The sequence below is a fragment of the Melospiza georgiana genome, chromosome 1, assembly GCF_028018845.1.
Source record: "Melospiza georgiana isolate bMelGeo1 chromosome 1, bMelGeo1.pri, whole genome shotgun sequence".
Taxonomy (NCBI): domain Eukaryota; kingdom Metazoa; phylum Chordata; class Aves; order Passeriformes; family Passerellidae; genus Melospiza; species Melospiza georgiana.
The window spans coordinates 121,708,224-121,727,309 of record NC_080430.1 but is presented as its reverse complement, the minus strand read 5'-3'; the positions used below and the strand labels follow the sequence as shown (position 1 = coordinate 121,727,309).

Here is a 19,086-nt window from a genome sequence, read left to right as displayed (position 1 = left end):
TGCATGTTATGTGCTTCTAAGTTCTCAGCAGTCTGGGACAACATAAGGACTCTATCCTGAAAAGTAAAAAACATTCCAAGCTTACTCCAAGCAAGCACTTGCACATAATCTTTACAGTTAAGGCCATGAATGGAGCCCTGTACTTAATGTTAGGTAAGGCAGTTCAGAGCATTGCAGGACTTAAGTATTTAATCCAGAGCATTATTGCTGTGGTGTTAACGAACAAACTGTCTTTCCAGTGCTACATTCTCACAAATGTTCTCATATTTATGTATGAGTTTGGAGTTGTTTTCTATGCAAAGCTTTTTTGCATATTTATTTTTTATTTAAGATATTTTTCAGGAGTTAATTATTGACATCAGGGAAACGCCTTTTTTTTTTTTTTAAGCAAATGAAAATAAAAAAGAATATTTACTGGAATAGTTAATGTGTTTAGTTCTGGTTTACATACCTTAAGTGCTGGTAGTGAGTCTTCTGGGAAAGTTGCTGGAAATAGAATCAGTCTTTCTAAAATATATTATTTTCTACTGTTCACATCTCTATATAATTTTTATTGTAGAACTGCTTCTACTTTCTTCAGGCTCATTCTGATAACTGATAGAGTCTCCAAGAAAAATCTCATTGTGGAGGAAGACAGCTTTGTTTTCATCCCTCTTTAGCAGATCCTGACAGCTCTGCCTGTGAATCCAATGCCCTTTCCAGAATGCTTGCATAAGATTATTCTGGAGAATTCCTGTACTATCCTGCTACCGCATACCTAGAGATAGTAATTTTTTTCTCCTCTCTCACCCAGGAATATGTTTAGATTTTTTGTAATTTTACAGAGATAACATCCATCATATTTTCTTGCAGGTTTAATTTAAGTTTAAGAAATTATCTGGACATTTAAGAAATTATCTGTAGTATCCCTGTAAGTTGCAATCTGAACCAAAAAGGCAGAATGCCTGATACTACCCACTTAAATACACCTTGATTAGGTAATTTTATGTCTCTCTTCACCCTGAGATCTATAAACTTCTGATAATAAAACATATATACACCTTTGCAAAAGCTCTCTGAAATCCATGAGTAAAAGGTATCCCATAAGGTCAAAATATGAATTATTTATTGCTACATGACATGCACAGCATGCAGACTGTAAGGTTATGGATATCTTGTCTGTTCCTTTTTCCCCTGAGAATAAAAGTCATACCTTCATAGCTCTAAAACACCTAAAAAAGTGTTCTTTGTATGAAATCTAATATAGTTTTATGTGTATGAGTGTGTGATAATCTTGAAACATTGGTTTCTGCAAGGAATTGGTTTCAACTGTTAATACCCAGGTTTGTCTGAGAGGTGCAAATGTAGTTTTCAAAATAATAAACATCTAAAAAACAAAAAAGAATGAATATGAGACCAAAAAGAATAGTCATAGGTGAAGCAAATACTGGGTTTTGGAGAAAGCAAATTAGAGTTTCATGGCATCAAAATCATGGTAAAGTTATGACAGGGTAAGAGATTACTGCTAGTGCTTGTAGCTGTTTGTTTTCTAATTGACATACCAGCAGTGTGAAACTGATTTTTCTTTTAGTATTTTTCTGTTCTTCTTTCCTAGAGTTTGTTGTAGGTCCTACTTGTCATCAAAAGAGTTGTGTTCTGTGCTTACTGTTTACATTATATATTTTATTAATTTAGGCACATTATATGTGTGTGTATGCATAGCTTATCTTGAATATGTATATATAGGTGGAGATGCAAAGCATGCAGGAAACAAGAATGGGCTTGTTGCAAGAACAGGCCTTTACACTTCAATGTGATCATTCTCAGCTGTGCTTGGAAATCAGTAGGCAGCTAGCACAGGTTTTGCAGAAGTGCTGTGCATGTTCCTGCTATGCTACTTTAGAATTTCCTATATGCTACTTTAATAATTTGGTTTCTCGGTAATAGTTTTAGCCTCTGAAAGAGTATAAGGAATGGTCTTCAGTGGAGCACACTTAAATTACCCAGAAATGAGATCTGTGACATTAGCATAAATCTCAAGTGCTTGGCCTTTAATTCAAGTCCAAATATTAGGTCAGATTTGTGTCCAGCTAAATCCAAAAGAGCTTTTAACTCTTTGGGATAGGCACAGATTTTCCAGTGCTGAAAGCAGAGAGTTCTTGCACCAGTTTTAAAACTTCTCTTGGAGATTACAGACTCCTGGATAAGTTTGGTTCTCTTCTGCACCTTTGGATAAAGGGCAGTTCTACAGCTGAAGTCATGTCCAGTTGGAAGGATTGGGAAGATGTTACTAGAAATCAGATTGCGATGATGAAGGGAAGCAGTGCTATTCCCAAGTAGGAGCTTTCCCAGAAAATTTAAAAAAATATTACTTCTACGTATCAATATATTTTGTTAAGAAGACTGTACTTTTGGACCATAGTAAAGTGCCTGGTTAAAAGGAGCCATTTGCTTGGAAGTATTTCCCTTTATGTTGCCTTCCTTATTGGTTCTCTTCCATTCTACTTCAGGCATTGTTTTGCATGGTCTTTGTATTTGTTGGGTATTTTCATCTAGCCCTCCTCACAGCTGTAGAATCTGATGTCTTGGCAAGTCTGGTTTTTCTTATCTACCCACCACTCTGATTCTTAACAACACTGAGGTACTGCAGGCTATATATTTATAAAAGTAATTAATCTGATTTACATATAGCACAGATATTAAGTGAGTGTGATGTATCAGAAGTTGCAGGAATACTGTGTCATGGAAGCTTCCCAAGAACTTGAACCCTAAATGGGAACTTTGTCACTTTTTTCTCCTTATCCCTCTCAGTAATCTCCATTGCAAATACAAATGTTACTGTCAGTGTTATGTACAGGATACTCAGCTCAATGTTTCCTTTGCTGCTTTTTTCCCCTTGTATTATGTAATATTTCAAATCATAAAATTATATTGAAACCACAGGATTTTTTTAAAAAAACACACTTTTGTGGAGAAGAACAGCACTGCAGACAGTAGCTGTATTCTTATATTACCTAGTTTTCTAAAGTTGAGGTATTTTAATTGGCCCTGTTACTTAATTTCCAGCACATCATTCATTGCTTCCACTGGGGGCTCTCCACTGTTGCTCCTCTCAAAAAGTGTTCTTCCATGTGCCCCTCAGTGCCCACTGTATGTGCATTTATGTAGTACTGGCAGCCAGTGTATTCTGAATTGCATTAAATCCAAAGTCTCCAAGCAGCAGGTAATTTAAGAAATTGCATCTCTTGGCTGATAGGGACGTGGGTTAGCCTTTTTTATTGGTTTTTGACATTGTTTGTAAAATTTATTTTACTGTAGATATCTTTTCATCTGGAAGGACTTACATTTCTGGATGGCTGTCAATGTACATTGCACCCCCTCCCATGTAAAATTTAAGTGAAAAATGTGGGATTTTTTTTCCAGAAGCCTTTCAAGGGAAAAAAAATCCTTCAACAGCCCCCTAACACCTTAACTTTTTTGAACAGTAACATCAGCAAGTAAATGCAGTGTCACAGATGCTTATTAAGAGGATCACACCAGTTTGAGAACAAAGCTCCCTTTAGTGTTAATTCATGCCCTCAGTTCACTTAAATTTCATTGTATCCACTCCTGTCAGGCTCTCTTCTGGGAGTAGAGTGATTGTCCTTGAACTTTGGCTTTGCTAAGTTAGAAGCATTTTCAAAAATACGAGTGGTTATCAGAGTGTGTGTGTGTGTAGCTATTCCAAAGCAGTAGTATCCAAACCCCACAACTCCCACAGCAACATGGAATCATGGAATTGTTTTGGTTGAAAGTGACTTTACAGACCATCCAGTTCCAGCTCCCCTGCATGGACAGGGAAGCCTTTCACTAGACTAGGTTGCTCAAAGCTCCATCCATGCTGTCCTTGGACACCTCCAGGGATAGGGCATCCACAACTTCTCTGAGCAGTCTGTTCCAGCATCTTGCCACTCTCATGGTAAAGAATTTCTTCCCAATATCTGATCTGAACTTACCCTCTTTCAGGTTAAAGCCATCTCCCCTTGTGCTGTCACTATATGCCCTTGTAGAGAGTCCCTCCTCAGCTTTCCAGTAAGTCCCCTTCAGGTGCTGGAAGGTTCTGTATGGCTTCCTGGGGACTTCTCCAGGCTGAACAACCCCAAATCTCTGTGTCTTTATAGGAGAGGCACTCCAATCCTCTGATCATCTTTTTGGCCCTCCTCTGGGCTCACTCCATCAGATCCATGTCCTTTCTATGTTGGAGGCCACAGAGCTGGATGCAGGACTCCAGGTGGGGCGTTATGAGAGCAGAGTAGAAGAGGAGAGTCACCTCCTTTGACATATGCAATAAAGAGAAGATCAGCCTTCCCATGTCCAGGACTCTACATGGCTTTATCATTCAAAATTAGCACTGCAGTGTCATCTGCAAAGCGGTTGATAAAAATGCACATCACAAAACGAAGTCAAAAGATGGTCTTGAAATATTGCTTAGCAAGTAACACTGATTTACCTTTGGACAATGGTAGTGGCCATCTACTTGGAGTTTAAGGTGGCCCTGTTGGGGCATCCTGCTTCTCAGGTGGAGGTGTAATTTGGAAACAGAGTGCATCAGTTCTCTCACAGTTACTTTGACTGGATTGTGATTGCGTTTCTGACTTTTGAAGGCAAAATATGACTTTATGTCCAGATTATTTCAAATTGTCTCTGTCTTTGCCATACTGCTGTTAAAACTGCCAGCAAAATATTTTCTTTGAGCTCTTTTTGTCTTGATATGTTACATACTCTGCCTGTTTTCTCTTTGGTTTTGGGGAAGAAATTGCACAGCAGAAAGGACAGTTAATTTAAACTTGACTGATTTCTTCTCAAAAGGATATTTGCTTCACTCAAGACAAATGGCTTAAACAATATATATTATTATGTTATTAACTTTGAGCTTAGAAAATATAGGTTCTTAAGAACCTGGGACTGGCAATTTGTAAAAATCCAAATTACTCATAAGTCTCATATTAAAGGTTATTTGCTAATGATTTTAAGAAATAGTCCTGTGAACTGTCAAGTACTGCTTTTTCAAGATGAGTCATGACAGCCATGTGTTTGAAAGATAAAATGGGACTCTCTTTGCCAAGAGGAAAGCAATGAAATAGCCATTCCAAGCATGACTTTTCTCCTCATTTACAGACCTTGTATCTTCTTGTGCTTCAACACAACATGCTCAAATGCAGTCTTTGAAAAAATAAAATGCACTGCCCATATTGTTGATATTTTCATTACAGTAATAATTTTGAGGTTGCTTTTGTGGCAAATTTACTGTGTATAAACGTGGTGTGGGTCACTAATTTTACATTGAGGGAAGATCTATCAGGCCTGCTGTTTGCAGTTGATAGCAGTTGTAATGTGTCTGCCATCCATTTTCAAACATTGTGTTTGACTTTCTCATACTGATGTACAGTATGACGTAAATGTGTGTAGGAGTCCTCTAGAGGGGACAGCTCTTAATATGTTCTAAATATTTCAGAGTAAAATGATCAAGCAGTATTCTGCTTCTGATCTTTTCCCTTCAGTCTTATGTATGAACTGATTTTGCAGTTGGTTTTAGGGAAAACCTAGTACAAAGTAAAGTTGTAAACAGATTCCTGTTTTGGAATTCAGTGTGTTGAACTTTATAAGAGTTAGCAGTAGACCCAAGTTCTGACATGTTTCCTCTTATCATAGACTTAAATATTCAGTGCTAACCACACTGGGGATGGTTGAGATGGTGTAGCATTTCTGCTCAGAACTCTGTCTCTGTAAGAATTGTCTTGTTTCTACTGTAAATATTTACCTGCATACCTAAATTTTATTGCTTCTTTACTTAAATGAAATGAGTCTTGTCTTACATGCTTGAAAGATGTCATTTGTTATTACTGCTGCTTCTAGCAAACCTGCACTTCTGTGTGAAAAGTGAGCAAGTCTGGTTTCTGTTCAACACATAACTATCATTATGTTAAATATTCTTTAATACCCTACATTCAGTCATTGCTGTTGGATTGTCACAAAGGTTGTGGGGTTTTTTCCTCTTTTATTCTCACAAGTGGGATTTGTAGTTTCTGAATTGACACAGTGCTAAAATTAAATGCCAATTTCATCACATCTACGTCACTATAAAAATGAGCATAGACCAATTGTCCTGAAGTTGATACTTATTTCATAGCAGAGTATTTAATTATTTTATTTTAAGTCAAATTAATTTCAATTGCTCCTGCTTTTCCTTTCACTTTTTGTTTGGTAGGCTGCAGTCTGTGGCTTTTGGTTTTCTCATCAAATAGTGCCAATTCTTGTAGTTCTCAGAAGTATTTGTGTTTGGGCTCAGTTAAGTTTTGTGGCTCTGTCTAATGCTGATGGAAATTACTGCTTGAAATCTATTAATAGAAAACCTAACTTTGTTCATTTTCTCTTCTATACCTTGTCTCATCCACTGATATTTTGGATGTTTAATAATACCAAAATTTGGAGCATGACTGTTTCTCTGTGTACCACGTGCTCAGTGGTTAAGGCAAGGGATCAGTCATCAATGTTTGCTGTTCATTGTCATCATTCACCACTCGGCATCACAAAGTGCTGCTCCAGGTGCTTGTTAGAATTGATGAGAGTGGATGGTGCAACATCAAATTAGCTTATTATTTCTTCTCAAATTTGTAAAAAGCAGCTGTCCCTGTGTTCAAGTTTCTCCCAGGTGACACTAGTTGTAATCAGTAGCATCTCCTTTCTTCATTGAGGTCTCTTGGAAGGATGTGAAAGCCCAGAATTTCAGGATCTGCAAGATACAGTCTCAGTGCATTTCCTGCTTGCTTCTCGTGGGAACTGGCTTTTCAAATGCAAGGCAATGTCTGCAAGCCACTAGCAGTTACAAGACTGCTGAATGTTCATGAGACATGACATTTTTGTGACTTCCTGGGAAATGTCAGTCTTCTCTTAAATAGGAGATCTAGGTGCAGAGACCTGAGTGTTCATCACCAGGTATGGCAGAATAATTTGCTGTATCCTGAACTAAAAGTTAGAGGTCCCACTTGCATTAAGCACAGCAGCAAGTCTCTGTTTCAAGGGAAACACAGGCAATGTATCAAATCCTGCTGAGTTCACACACTGTTGCTGTTATGGCCAGCTGGAGTCTTACACTATTTTGCCCTGCCTGGTTATCAGAAACCTTGAAATTTCACCAAATTATTTTATCTTTAATCCTCTACCTTGATTGAGTCATATGATGTCATTTGGAAATACTTTATTTGTAGATAAGACTACATGAAAGAAAACTTACCTTATCCTTGGATTAATTAGTATGGTTTTGTTTTGCTCTTAATAGTTAACATTTTCTTGTCTGACTTTTATCTAGTTAAAACTTTTGTCTAATTCAAATCTCAGCCACTGAATCCTGCCAGCAGTCAGTCTGCAAATTTTGGGAACCTTTTAGTATTAAAAGTCCTTAGAAGTACTTCTGTTTTGAGATGAGATGAAATAAAGAGTTTGAGCTGATTTAAAAAAAAGTATTCACTGGAAGGCACATTCTGTAGAACGTAAAATAATTTCTTTATAAAAAATCCCAGACTCTTCATAACTTAGCTACATTCTGTTAAAAATGCATGGTAGCACTAGATGTTAATATATTTATGTAACATTGTGTGTTAATACAACATTTTTTTTCTATGCTCTAGTATTTCCATTCTGGTTCTGCTTTTCTTTGCTTGCTGAACTTCCTTTGCTGAGTTCTTCTCGTGTACTCCCAGCACGGATGGAAGCATCTCATGGTCTTAACTTTTCTCTCTGTGGATTGAGTCCTATTTCTACCAGAGAGAATAACCATAGAGAGCACTGGCAAGCACTCTTCTCTAAACAGAGGGGAACAACCTTTTTTAGTCTCCAGGAGGAGAAAGAACTGAGCCAGGAGCTACCATTTCCAGATTGCACTGAAAGAACCCCTTTTTCTTCTCTTGTATTCCTTCTTAATTAAAGGCAAAGAAGTGAAGCAATGGAGATTTAAAAAAAAAAAAAAAAAAAGAAATCTTCATCAGCTATTACTCAAAAATTTCAATTAACTATAGTCATCAAACTTGTCTAAAAAAGAACAAGTTTGAAAAGAACAGTGGACATGCCCATACAGAACTTAATTGCTATATATGGCACACACCTCAGTACTGCATTCTCCAGTTAGATGTTGCAGATACTTGCACATGGAATGCTCTGAGTGGATGTTTATGAAAGTTATGAGAGCCTTGATGAGCTGTCTTCAAGAAGCGTGGACATTTTATGGAATGAAGAGAGAAGCCAACAGTAATATCTAAGAGGTTGAGAGGGGAGGGAGTGTCTTTTCATTGCTCTCATATGGACAGAATTGAAAAGGTTCTTAGCACTGTAGGTGCCTGTACTGCTAATACAGAGACTGACAGTGAGCAATGACAAATGCAGCAAATTCCAGTGATACGATTTCTGTGCCCTTCCAGAGGAGATGCGAAGGTCAGAAAAACGAGATTTATCTCCAGTATTCTATTCATTTTTTATCAGCTGGTAAATGGAGGAATCCAATTTTCAATTAGGAGTTCCTAAACTGATGAAATGTCCACGTCATTGACATTTAAGTCAACAGGTTTTCAGTTTTGACTTGAAAAACCAATGTTTTTATGTAATGTTCTGTAGAGGAGTTTGAAAAAAAATACCTAATATTTGAAAACTGTATGTTTGTGTCTACATTTATTGAAGTGTAACACATTAAATCACTATACTGTTTTACTCCTTTATCTGAGCAGTAATAGCCTTATAGTGCATCATAGCAGTCAGCCCTAATAGTTTCTGGTTGTTCTCTTTGCTGGTGCAGTGCCCTTCCAGTCTTTCTCACGAGGAGTGAGACTTAATGCTGCCCAGCCAGCTTTCCTAAAAGTCAGTGGCCTCGTGCCTTGAACAAAGCCTGGTGAGTCAGCTTTGCAAACTCTTACAAACACAGTTTGAAATGTCTGGCCATTTTGTAAATGAGAGCTGTTACTATAGCTGTCAACTGGGTACCCTTTGGCTACTCCAGACTGATAGAATTGAAGGGATTGTGAGGGTGGAATTGGATCCTCCTGGGTATGGCATAAAGAGTTGAGAGAATGGACTAAGAAGTTATGTTTTGGAGTTAAGAAGACTGAAAAGGTCTTTTGAGATGGCTTTACCAGTCCTTGTCTTAAGTGTGGGTATGTTAGAAGGGCAAAGAACATCAGATTATTGTGATATGTCCTGTCTGCCTGATGCATTCTTTTTTAAGGAAAAAAAGGAAGAAAAAGAAAACAAACTTTAAAAATGGTGAAATGCCTGCAATGAGGACAGTGTTCTGTTTATCAGTTGCAACTATTTGAACATAAATGTTGTAGTGAAGCTGCATCTTCCCCATGTCTATTGCAAAGTCACCTGCAGCTGGGCAAAGAAAATGAAGTATTAATGAGATTCATTTCTTAGAGAAAACTTAGGTGAATCTCTTCTGCTGTGTAAGATCTGTGTCTTATCCTAACATGAAAAAGTCTCCAATGCTAGAACTAGTTTTGAATGTCACCTGCTCATCCCCAAATTGAGTGTGGGATGCCTGTGAAACTATTTGAAAGGTAGCAACAACTCTGTCATTTCATTGGAAGCATATATCACTGCCTGATAAAGCCAAAGAGCCTTTTCTTCTTGCTGTTGCATGTTCCCTTATTCCCACTCAGAGCAGTGTTTTCTGTCAGGAGTATTCTTCACTCATTTCTCCTTTCCCTTTTTGTCTAGAATTAGTCTGTACACTGCAGTGGAATGTTCCCACTTCTCCATTAGTTTTATCTGTATACTGTTCTTCACTAAGCAATCTTTTTAACAACATCTGTGTACTTTCACTGCTTTTTCAGCCTTCATCTCCTGTTTTATTGCTACAATGACTCTTCTCTGTTACCTCCTTTTTACTTACACATAACTCTTTCGTTAACACTGTGATTACTGTGTTTGTACTCACCATATTATTTTGAATGTAAATTTCTCATTTTATGATTCCTGTAAACATCAAGGAGATAGTTTTAGCTATGCTATCTGACTGGGATGCTTGCTCCCATTTTTTATGTTTTCCTTAGATTTTTACTTCACAAGTGAAGTGTTTTGTATGTGAACATTCTTGTGAAAGTTCATTTTCCTTCTGGTAATTGTTAATATATTTTCTTGAATACCAGAGATGCTCTCCCTAATCTTCAGGTTTTGTCCCATTAGTATAATTTTCCAATTTGACTAGTATGCTTGATGTATCTTCTTTAGATAAGGAATTCATATGGAAAATGCAAATGAGATAAAATTAAGATTGCAAAGCAATTCCTGTTGTATTGGGGTAAAAGTTGTATGTAACTCCAAATAATGTTCATTTTGCTTACCCTATGCAGTGTAGTACTTTGAGAAGGAGGGACATACGGAGAAAGGCCTGGGAAAAATAAACCCCCTCAATTTACTGTGAATATGTTTTTCTGGTGAATGTATTCTCCTTATGGAACCAGATTATTTCTTCCTGGACTGAGGATCTTTCTCACAGATTCCCTCTGTAGCATGGAAAAGAGAAGAGTAGGAAATAGGATTCACGCTGCTCCAGAAGGGGCCTCGTTCCCATTTCGTTTTCAGCTGCTCTGCTGCAGAAGGGTTGGGCCTGAGCTCATGGTGCTGATCAGAGTGTTGGGGCAGGTTTCCCCAGAGCCTTGGGCAGGGCTGTCTCCCTGAGCAGAGCTGTCCTTAGGGAGAGGGGTAAACAGAAGGGGTGATGGGGCAGCATTGGCAAAAATTGTATGCACAGGACAGCCACTATTTCTTCACAATTTCCATTTTATTTTCCTGTGAGTACAGCCACAGTCTCTAAAACTGTTTTCCAGTTTCCTGGAGAAACCGTAAGTTAATGATCAATGCTGTCTTTAAGGAGAATGAAGTGGTGTAATGGGATAAGATGGAAGTAGAAGGAGTTACAGGGAAGGACCCACAAGAATCATCAAGTCCAACTCCTGGCCCTGCACAGCACCATCCCTAAGTCACACCCTGTGCCCAAGAGCATTGTCCAGACACTCCTTGAACTCTGTCAGGCTCAGTGCTGTGACCTCTTCATTGAGGAGCCTGTGCCCAACCACCCCTGGGAGGAAGAACCTTTTTTTCTAATATCTACCCTAAAGCAAAAGGAGATAATTCTGTTTCTGGATCATATAGGAAAAGAGCAGGTACAAAGCTGCAAAAGTTATTCTGTGGGCTTGACAGTTATTTTACAGTGCTTCATCCACAACTTTCTTAAATCGCCTGCAAATCCCAACAATGAAATGCCTGGGTAAGGCTATGCTGGTCTGTGCCCAGCTGCACTGCCCAGTGCTGTCAGAGGAGGACAGAGCTGGGGGAAATAATTTGGGGATGTTTATGCTGTGTGCTGAGGTAGTAGGGAAATGGTGCTAATGCAGAAGAGGAAAGGCTTGTTCTGTAGTCTGTGAACTACTTCAGTGAGGGCAGGGCAGAGCATTGGGCTTGTCTGTGTACTTTGCCTTTTACAAGCAGGAAAACTTGTGAGTAGCGAGGTGCAAACCTGCCTGGGGTTTGGCATTTAGGAGGGAACTGTGAAGCTGAAGCTTAGGTAGATTTCCCCACTTGACAGTGTCTTTAAAAAAATACATAAGATATTTGTCGTGGTACTGAGTTAAAGCAAGATAAATGATGTCACTTAATATATGGAAGCACTGACACTGGAGTTTGTAGTGTGGATCATTTGTTATTTGTGCTTTTTTGTATTTACAGGAGAGTTGTGTGCTGGGGGGATTTGAACCATAGGTTGTTGCTGAGAGAAGAGTATTTATTGCAGCAGAACTAAAATTACAGGCAAAAAATTAAAGTACTCTTGGGGGAAAAGAATAATTCTAGCTTGCCAGATAGTCAGTATTAAGCATGCTTAATATTCAGTTTAGTCTCATATGACATGTTTATGACCAATGTGTATGCCCCAACAAAGGCACTGTTTAAAAATGTATTTGCTAATTAGTTTTGGTGCAAGAAGTAGAGAGAGAGCCCTTATATTCCTCTTTCACATCGACAGCACAATTTGCTCTTCGGTAGAGGAAGATGCAAAATGATTTCAAGTGTGCTGGGTTTGGGTTTCTCCAGGAGTCGAACACTTCAAACCAGCAGAAGGGAGGGAGGGAGGGAGGGGAGTTGCTCTGTTATCATCAAGCTCTGCTAATGTAGCCCGGCTGCCACGTGACTGCAGAAAAGGCTATTATCTCAATGAAAAGGAAACTGCTTTTTAGAGCAGCAACAGAACAGAAGCAGGAGGAATTTTCGAGTACTCCACCATGCTGGATTGTCAAAGGGGGATCTCTCTGATCAGCAGTTAGGGAAGGATTAGCGTGGCCAGTTTGTCAGCTGTCATTAGAAGCAGATGACAGAGATGATAAGCTGCTGTGTGCGCACGTCCTCACTCAGCATGTGCTTTGGTTTACATCAAGACATAACACAGGTTTGGGATAATGGAGAGCTGATATTTTTAAAGCTGTAAATTTACTGGTAATCGTCTGGGGATTTTTTTCTTTTTATTTTTTTTCTTCTTTTTATTTTTTCCTTTTTTTTTCCCTCCTCCTGTTTTTAATAAAAAAGCCAGTGGGATGAGTGGGGGATTTATCTACATCTTGATCTGAAGACGGAGAAAAACTAATAAGATCTGCCTTCATCTGCAAGGGCTGGAAGATGACAAGGTGTGTTTCTGAAGTGCTGTGACTTCATTGTTAGTGCTTTCTCTTTGCATATGTGTGCTCCTGCGTGCATCATAGGGGTCTGGATGTTGGGGGCGCAGGGGGGCTGGGGGGGTCTTGGTTTGGGGGAGTGAGAGGAACAGTTTATTTCCGTTTGAGAAAGAGAGTTTAAAGAGAATGTTTCTAATTAACAATTGCAAAGAAATAATGTAAATTCGAGTCTGCAGTTTCTGTTGTTCCCCTCCCCCGTTTTAATGGCTACAGGTGTACTTGTGGTTGCCTGTGACAGTTTTATGGGTTTATGAGGCTAAATATATCTTAGTGCACAGGAAATATTTTTGTAAGCAAGTTTTCTGGCATCCAGAATAATGCACAAACCCATCTATATTTTCCCACTGTCAAGAGGAGGTGGAGCCTGAGAGTGTCTTTTTCATTGCAGTAATTACTATTCAATATTCAGTAATTTATATGCACATGAAGAAACTACAAAGTATGTCAGAGTGAGACATTTTTGCAATAAAGCCTTCTCTTTCTGACCAAGAGCTTGAGTAGTCAAAACACAGTGAAATATTGGTAGTTGTTACATAACTTTCTCTATTCTCTAATCTTAATAGTTTTCTTTACAAGTACATGCTCATGTAAACAGAATGACATTCAGTTAATCTTCAGACCTCATATTTATCTCATGGTTATGCATGATGATGTCATTAAATATCTCGGCAGTATTTACCTTTCTTTTAACCTTGGGAGGACAGCATTTAATATTGCAGATTAATTAACTAATAATATCCCCCTCAAAAAGGTTATTGGTAGTTACTTGTAGTAAAGTGAAGACAGTATGCTGTCCCCCCTCCTTGGGAAGTTATTGCAGGCTTGTTGACTTTATTTTCCTCTCTTATGCAGCATTAAGCCCAGCGTTTCTCCTTAAATCACAGCAGTAATACTAATCCTGGAGCACAAAAAAAGAAGCTAAAATTAAGTGTTTGGATTTGTATAGGAGTGCTGGTTGTCATTTCTTTAGAAATTTGTATCCAAAGTTAAGGGCAGGGTTGAGAGGATGCATATGATCAGTCATTACTGCAATGCACTGGCAGTTTGCTAAAAGTGTGTTTTCCCAGATTCATACTGAAATAGTGGTGGTGACTATCATGCTTAGAATCAGTTTAATAATTAGCTAAATACATACAGGAAATGCCTTAGTTTATTTTATTTAGAACTTTGAAAAATTCGTGCTACTTTGAGATAGGAGGGAGAAAGGAAAATATTATTGTTTTTCAAATTAATGTAGTTGGTGTTTGAAGAGACTTTATTTCATACTGTGAGGGCAGAGCCAGAAACGTAAACAAGTTTGCGCTATTTATTTGCTTGTTCTCTTTTGTCTCAGTTTGATTATTTTAATTGCAGCATGGTAACATTTTGGTACAGAGGCCTGGGGCAGGCGGTGCCGTGGAGCGGAGGCTTGAGAGCTTGTCACGTTCACGGCACCAAATGTCGAAGCCACAAGAACAATGAAACTTCCTCTCTGCTTCTTGTGTTTTCTTCCTTTATTTCATTACAGAAGATCTAACAAGATAGTGGGGGCTGAGTAGTGCTTTCTGATATGTTGGCACTTATGTTTTGTAGAAAAATACATTTTTGCTGCTTGTACAGTCATTTTGATTTCCCTGATGCCTTTTAGGATGTATTAAGGGGGGGAAATTGGAACAAAATCAACCTTTTGTGTAGACTGTGTTCTTCATGTGGCTCTGTGTTCTCACAAACTCAAGTTGGGATGTTTTCTTTCATAAGCGGTTTCTTACAGAATTATTGTATCTAGCATATATAAAACTATCTTTGACCAGAGTAATTTTGTTTGTCCACTTTTCAAAGCTGTGTATACTTCTGTAGTCAACAGGGTTACACTGGTAATGTTCAAAACGTGTGGCTCTCTTTTTTTTCTTTTCCCCATTTTGTTGTTATCTCTGTAAGGGGAATTTCTCATGCAAGGAAGGAGGGAAGGTGACTGCATTGCAAAATGTACCAGTATTGTAAGGAAAAACCCTCCTTGGCAGGTGTGAACTAGAGGTGTACTTTGAAATGTTTGGGTTTTTTTCACTCCAGAGTTCTTAGAACAATTTTTAATAATAAGTGTCATTGGGAAGTCAACTGTCTGGTTAGATTTTATAATGACATTTTATTTATTTATTTAGGCTGGTCATAGAAAAGAATGAGGGAAGGTGTGCAAACAACCTTGATTCTCAGAATCTACTTTATTAAGTAAAATAAGTTTGTTAGCACATTAATACATAATAGCCCCATAATTGTAGCAAGAAAGCTGAGTTAAGGACTGAGGACTGGATCTGCAAGCCAAGCTGTTGGAGCTGAGTAAATGAGAAGGGTGTTTGTAAGTTGATAATCACTGTACTTGTGAGGAAATCCTGATGGAGTCATTTTACTGCCTGCATTCCTCCTTAGCTTCTCTTGCTGCTCATGTTCATCCGTGGCAGGCCTAGAAGGATGCCTGAATTGGACTAAAAGCTATGACTGGCAGGTCAAGCTTTGGTCTCTGGAGGTGAGGTGTGGGATGTGAAAGCCTGGTGTTTCAGAAGTGGCTGGTCTCAGTACCCATGAGCGAGGCTGATCCCTGCCCTGAGAGCTGGAGGTGCACTGTGGGGCCCTGGGGAGGGCTGCCTGGGTGGTGGGCATACAGAGCATGGGGATCTGTGCAGCAATTGGGCAAAAATTGTGAATGAAGACTCAAGCCAAAGGTTTATAATAAATGCATTTCATTTGCAGTGTGTGTTGTACTTGAATATCCTCTTTGCTGCTCCTATTTAATTTTCTCCTATGCACGCTGTCCCTAAACAAACTTCATCAGGATGCTGTACTGCTGTGATTTTCCATTCCTGATACCATAGGCTGTTGTGATTGAGCAACACGAGATCCTCATGAAGAAACTTCTGTTAGAACTGCTTGGAATAAAATTATTTTTGGTCCTTTTCCTGAAGTTTTGCCAGGTATTCAGTCCAAGTAGTTATAAATGTGTGTTATTTTTTGCTTTGAGGCTGTGTATTGCAGACTTCTGGTCAGCTCCTTCTATGAATGTAGTGGGTGTTCCTCTCTTTAGTGATTATATTCCATTACAATCCAAAATTAAAAATACTCGGAGTAGACATTGATTCTTTCTTAGCACTTGTGATTCTTTACCAGAAACTGTTTCACTATTAACAAAAATAATTTCCACTTTATTTTTACAAAGAGAATAAAATGGCTTATAATTAGCATTCAGCTTTAATAGTAGAATAACCTTGTTTTCTTTGGGCCACAGGATACAAGCATAGACTTTTCAGGCCTATGGAGTGATTTATGACCTACAAAAGAGAGAAATTACAGTTTGATATCTTCTTATAGTAGACTAGGAGGAGAATCAAAGCTTCAGTGAAGTCAGTGATAAAATTCTGATTTATTTCTGTTGAGTCATAGCATCCCCATAGAACTGTTCTGTTTTTTTACAGTGCCATTTCTGCTTTGGGGAGCTTATAGAGAGCTGTTGTAAAGCTTGTAGGGCATTGCCTGTAAGCATTGTGGAGGCCAAAGGTATATATGGATTTAAGATGGAATTAGGCATCACTGAAGATAGGTTCAGAGGAAGGAGGAGGCACAGCTATGCTGCAGCTAAGCTTGTACCACTGATTGTCAGAGACAGAGAGCAGGTATGGGGGAAGGATCATCTACAGCTGCCTTGTACCTTCTTCCAAGATACCTGCTGTTAGCTTCCATGGTAGACTAGTCACAAACTCAGTGTTTCTTTTGGTGGACTCATACAGCCATTTCTATGAATATTTTATCTGGTCACAGCCTGGATTCATATATATGTGTGTGTATATATATAGACACACATTACTACAAAGCTGGTGTTCACCAGATTTTATTTCTTGGCACTTGACTAAGTAAAGCAACAACTTTTTTATGAGTTTAATGCTTTTAAGTGCTTTAAAATGACAATTATACTTTTCATCTTCTTCTGTTATTGCTGGTTGCATTTTTTACTAAAGCAAATGAAATTAAGACAGACATGAAATTTGAAGTTGTTAGTAACTGTTATTTGTGTTCACAGACCAGTTTTTGAGCTAATGGATGTATTAAAAACATCAAGTTAATCATACTTTGTAAGTGTTGGCACGACGTTCATGTGTGGCTCTGACATAATTTGGTGGCTTTAATTTTTGTTCTTAGTAACAATGTGTGTAGTTAGCACTCATGTTAGCTTTGCCAAAAGTCTAATGTCCATCTAGTATATATTTATTTTAAGTACAAAACTACTGCTACCTCCCAACATTCTGCATGTTGGGAGGTGATACAAATATAATCATTCATGCATATAGCTGTATCCTCTCAAAAAGCATGTATTAAATTGGTTGCTCCTCAAACTTTATTAAGAAAAAAGCTTTTTCTGCTTCCCAGCTCTTCCACTGCTGCTGCAGTGTAAATGGATGACACTGGCATGTGTAGCAGTATCAGCAGGAAGCACCTGCTGGGGGAATCTACCTGTTCATACAAATAGGGGATGGGAGCAGAGGCCAAGCTCTCCATCTGCTCTCTCCCATAACATCCGGAACCACATCCTTGCCACTAGGCAGGCACCCTCTGGGACCAGGGCCCAGCAGGCCATCAGAGGCTGAGGAGAACACTGAGTTTTCCAGGACAGCCACTCTAAATGCATTTCAGAGGCAGAGAGGATGGGTAAAATGTAGTGGGCATTGTACTGAACAGGATAATTTGGTATACAATTTAAAGAAGTGGTGCAGCATTCTGAACTTCTGGGAGCACAAAGGACATCAAAGTGGAGTCCAATTCACCTCACAGACAGCTGTTAAAGTTACCATGACTGTGGCCATTTGTGGAGCTGGGTGCTACCATTTGTTTAACTTGAATATAAGTATGTTTGTCTTCAGACTGTTGTTAACTTGCAACCTACAGGAACAAAGCAGCTTGAATTCTTAATTTGAAAATTTATTATTATACACTGTTAAATGAAATGTATGCTTATGAAAGCATCTCAGTATTATAGAAGGAAGTGTGTGGAGTATGTATCTTGTACATATGCGTGCAGTGGTTTATTCTTTCACCGTGATAACAATATTAAAATGTATCGAAATATTATAGATAATGTTTAGGTATGCTTTCTGCAGCTCAAAGTTTTAATCCAAAACTTGGCATTTTAAATAATGGCCTGAAATTTCAACATGCTTCCTAGTAATGGGTGGTTAAGTAGAAAAGAAAGATAAACCCTCTAGGTGCTGTAGGTATGTGAAAATTAAAAACATGAGTTCAGTTTTTGATGAGGCACCAGAGAAGACACATAGAGGTGGAGTTATTGAAGTGCAACAAAAGTTTCAGTAAGATGATGTGATTTCAGTATCTATCTACTCTGGGGCTGAAGGAACATTGTTTTAATGCCCAGGTTGGAGATATGAAAGGTGGCATGCAACATAAGCATCTTCTGCTGAAGCCTGGGTTGCACATCACATTGCACCTGAGTGTGCAGACATGCTAAGCTGGTCTGAGTGACCAGGAGGACCAACACCTCTCTAGCTGTGTGAAGTAATTGAAATTCAGATTGATAAATGAAGGAACTTAAATTCCAATATGATAGGTTTTATATCTGTGTGTGTAGGTCCTATAACTCTATGTGTTACTGTATGCACCTTGTGTGAAAACACAGTGTTTCTATCTGGCTTGCCCTCTACTTTTTGCTTTTTACCTGTACAGAACCATGTTTCCTGAGCTTTTTATCAATGGAATGTATTTTATCTGATGTAAACAGACTGGTGTTTGACAGGCAGTTAACTGGAGTGAAATCCTAATGTAGGCAAGCCCACATTACAGAGATGTGTAAATGCCTCTGTTTATGTGATTGGTCATATTCATATTTTTCTCATTGCTAAGATAGACATCTTGAAAATCTCACCAAACTGTATAAGCTTTCTGGTGTTGTAAGTAATGTGTACATTTGTGTCAGTTATGAGATTAGAAAATGTTCATGGATTTGAGTTTTTCCACAGTGTCTTACGCTTGTGAGAGTTGCTCCATTTTTCCTCTCTTGAGTTTGATTTTCTCCTTGCTCTTTGGTGGTTTCTGGAGAGGAAGTTGGTGTGAGAATTTAAGTGGACAAATAACAGTTTGGAAACTGAGATTGGCAGAGAAGATTCAGTAGGAGTCAAAATATGCTTAACTCACTGTTCCAGAAGTATCATCAACTGGAAATGAAAGCTGTTTAAATACAAAGGTTCCCATAATATTATCCTTTTCTGTGTTGTTAGATTTGCTTCATTTATCAGCTATGCTATTCAGAAAGTTTTATTTTAAATCACAGTAGATGCGAATAATAGGCTTTAAAATCAGTCTCATAAATTCTTAATAATTG

The 19,086-nt window shown here is 38.4% G+C and overlaps 1 protein-coding gene across 5 annotated transcripts in view; it reads left to right on the top strand.

The window, feature by feature from the left end:
* The window catches only part of NCOA2 (nuclear receptor coactivator 2), a 188,672-nt gene that overhangs the window by 85,806 nt on the left and 83,780 nt on the right, over positions 1-19,086 (top strand). Inside the window, exons 1-2 of one of the 5 annotated variants that reach the window (XM_058021437.1) lie at positions 12,314-12,448; positions 12,586-12,683. The exons of 3 other annotated variants lie outside the window; for them this stretch is intronic. The gene's annotated coding sequence lies outside the window, so the exon portion shown is untranslated. Of the gene's footprint in view, positions 1-12,313; positions 12,684-19,086 lie in introns of those variants that run through there. One more of the 5 variants, XM_058021428.1, reaches the window with a different exon arrangement.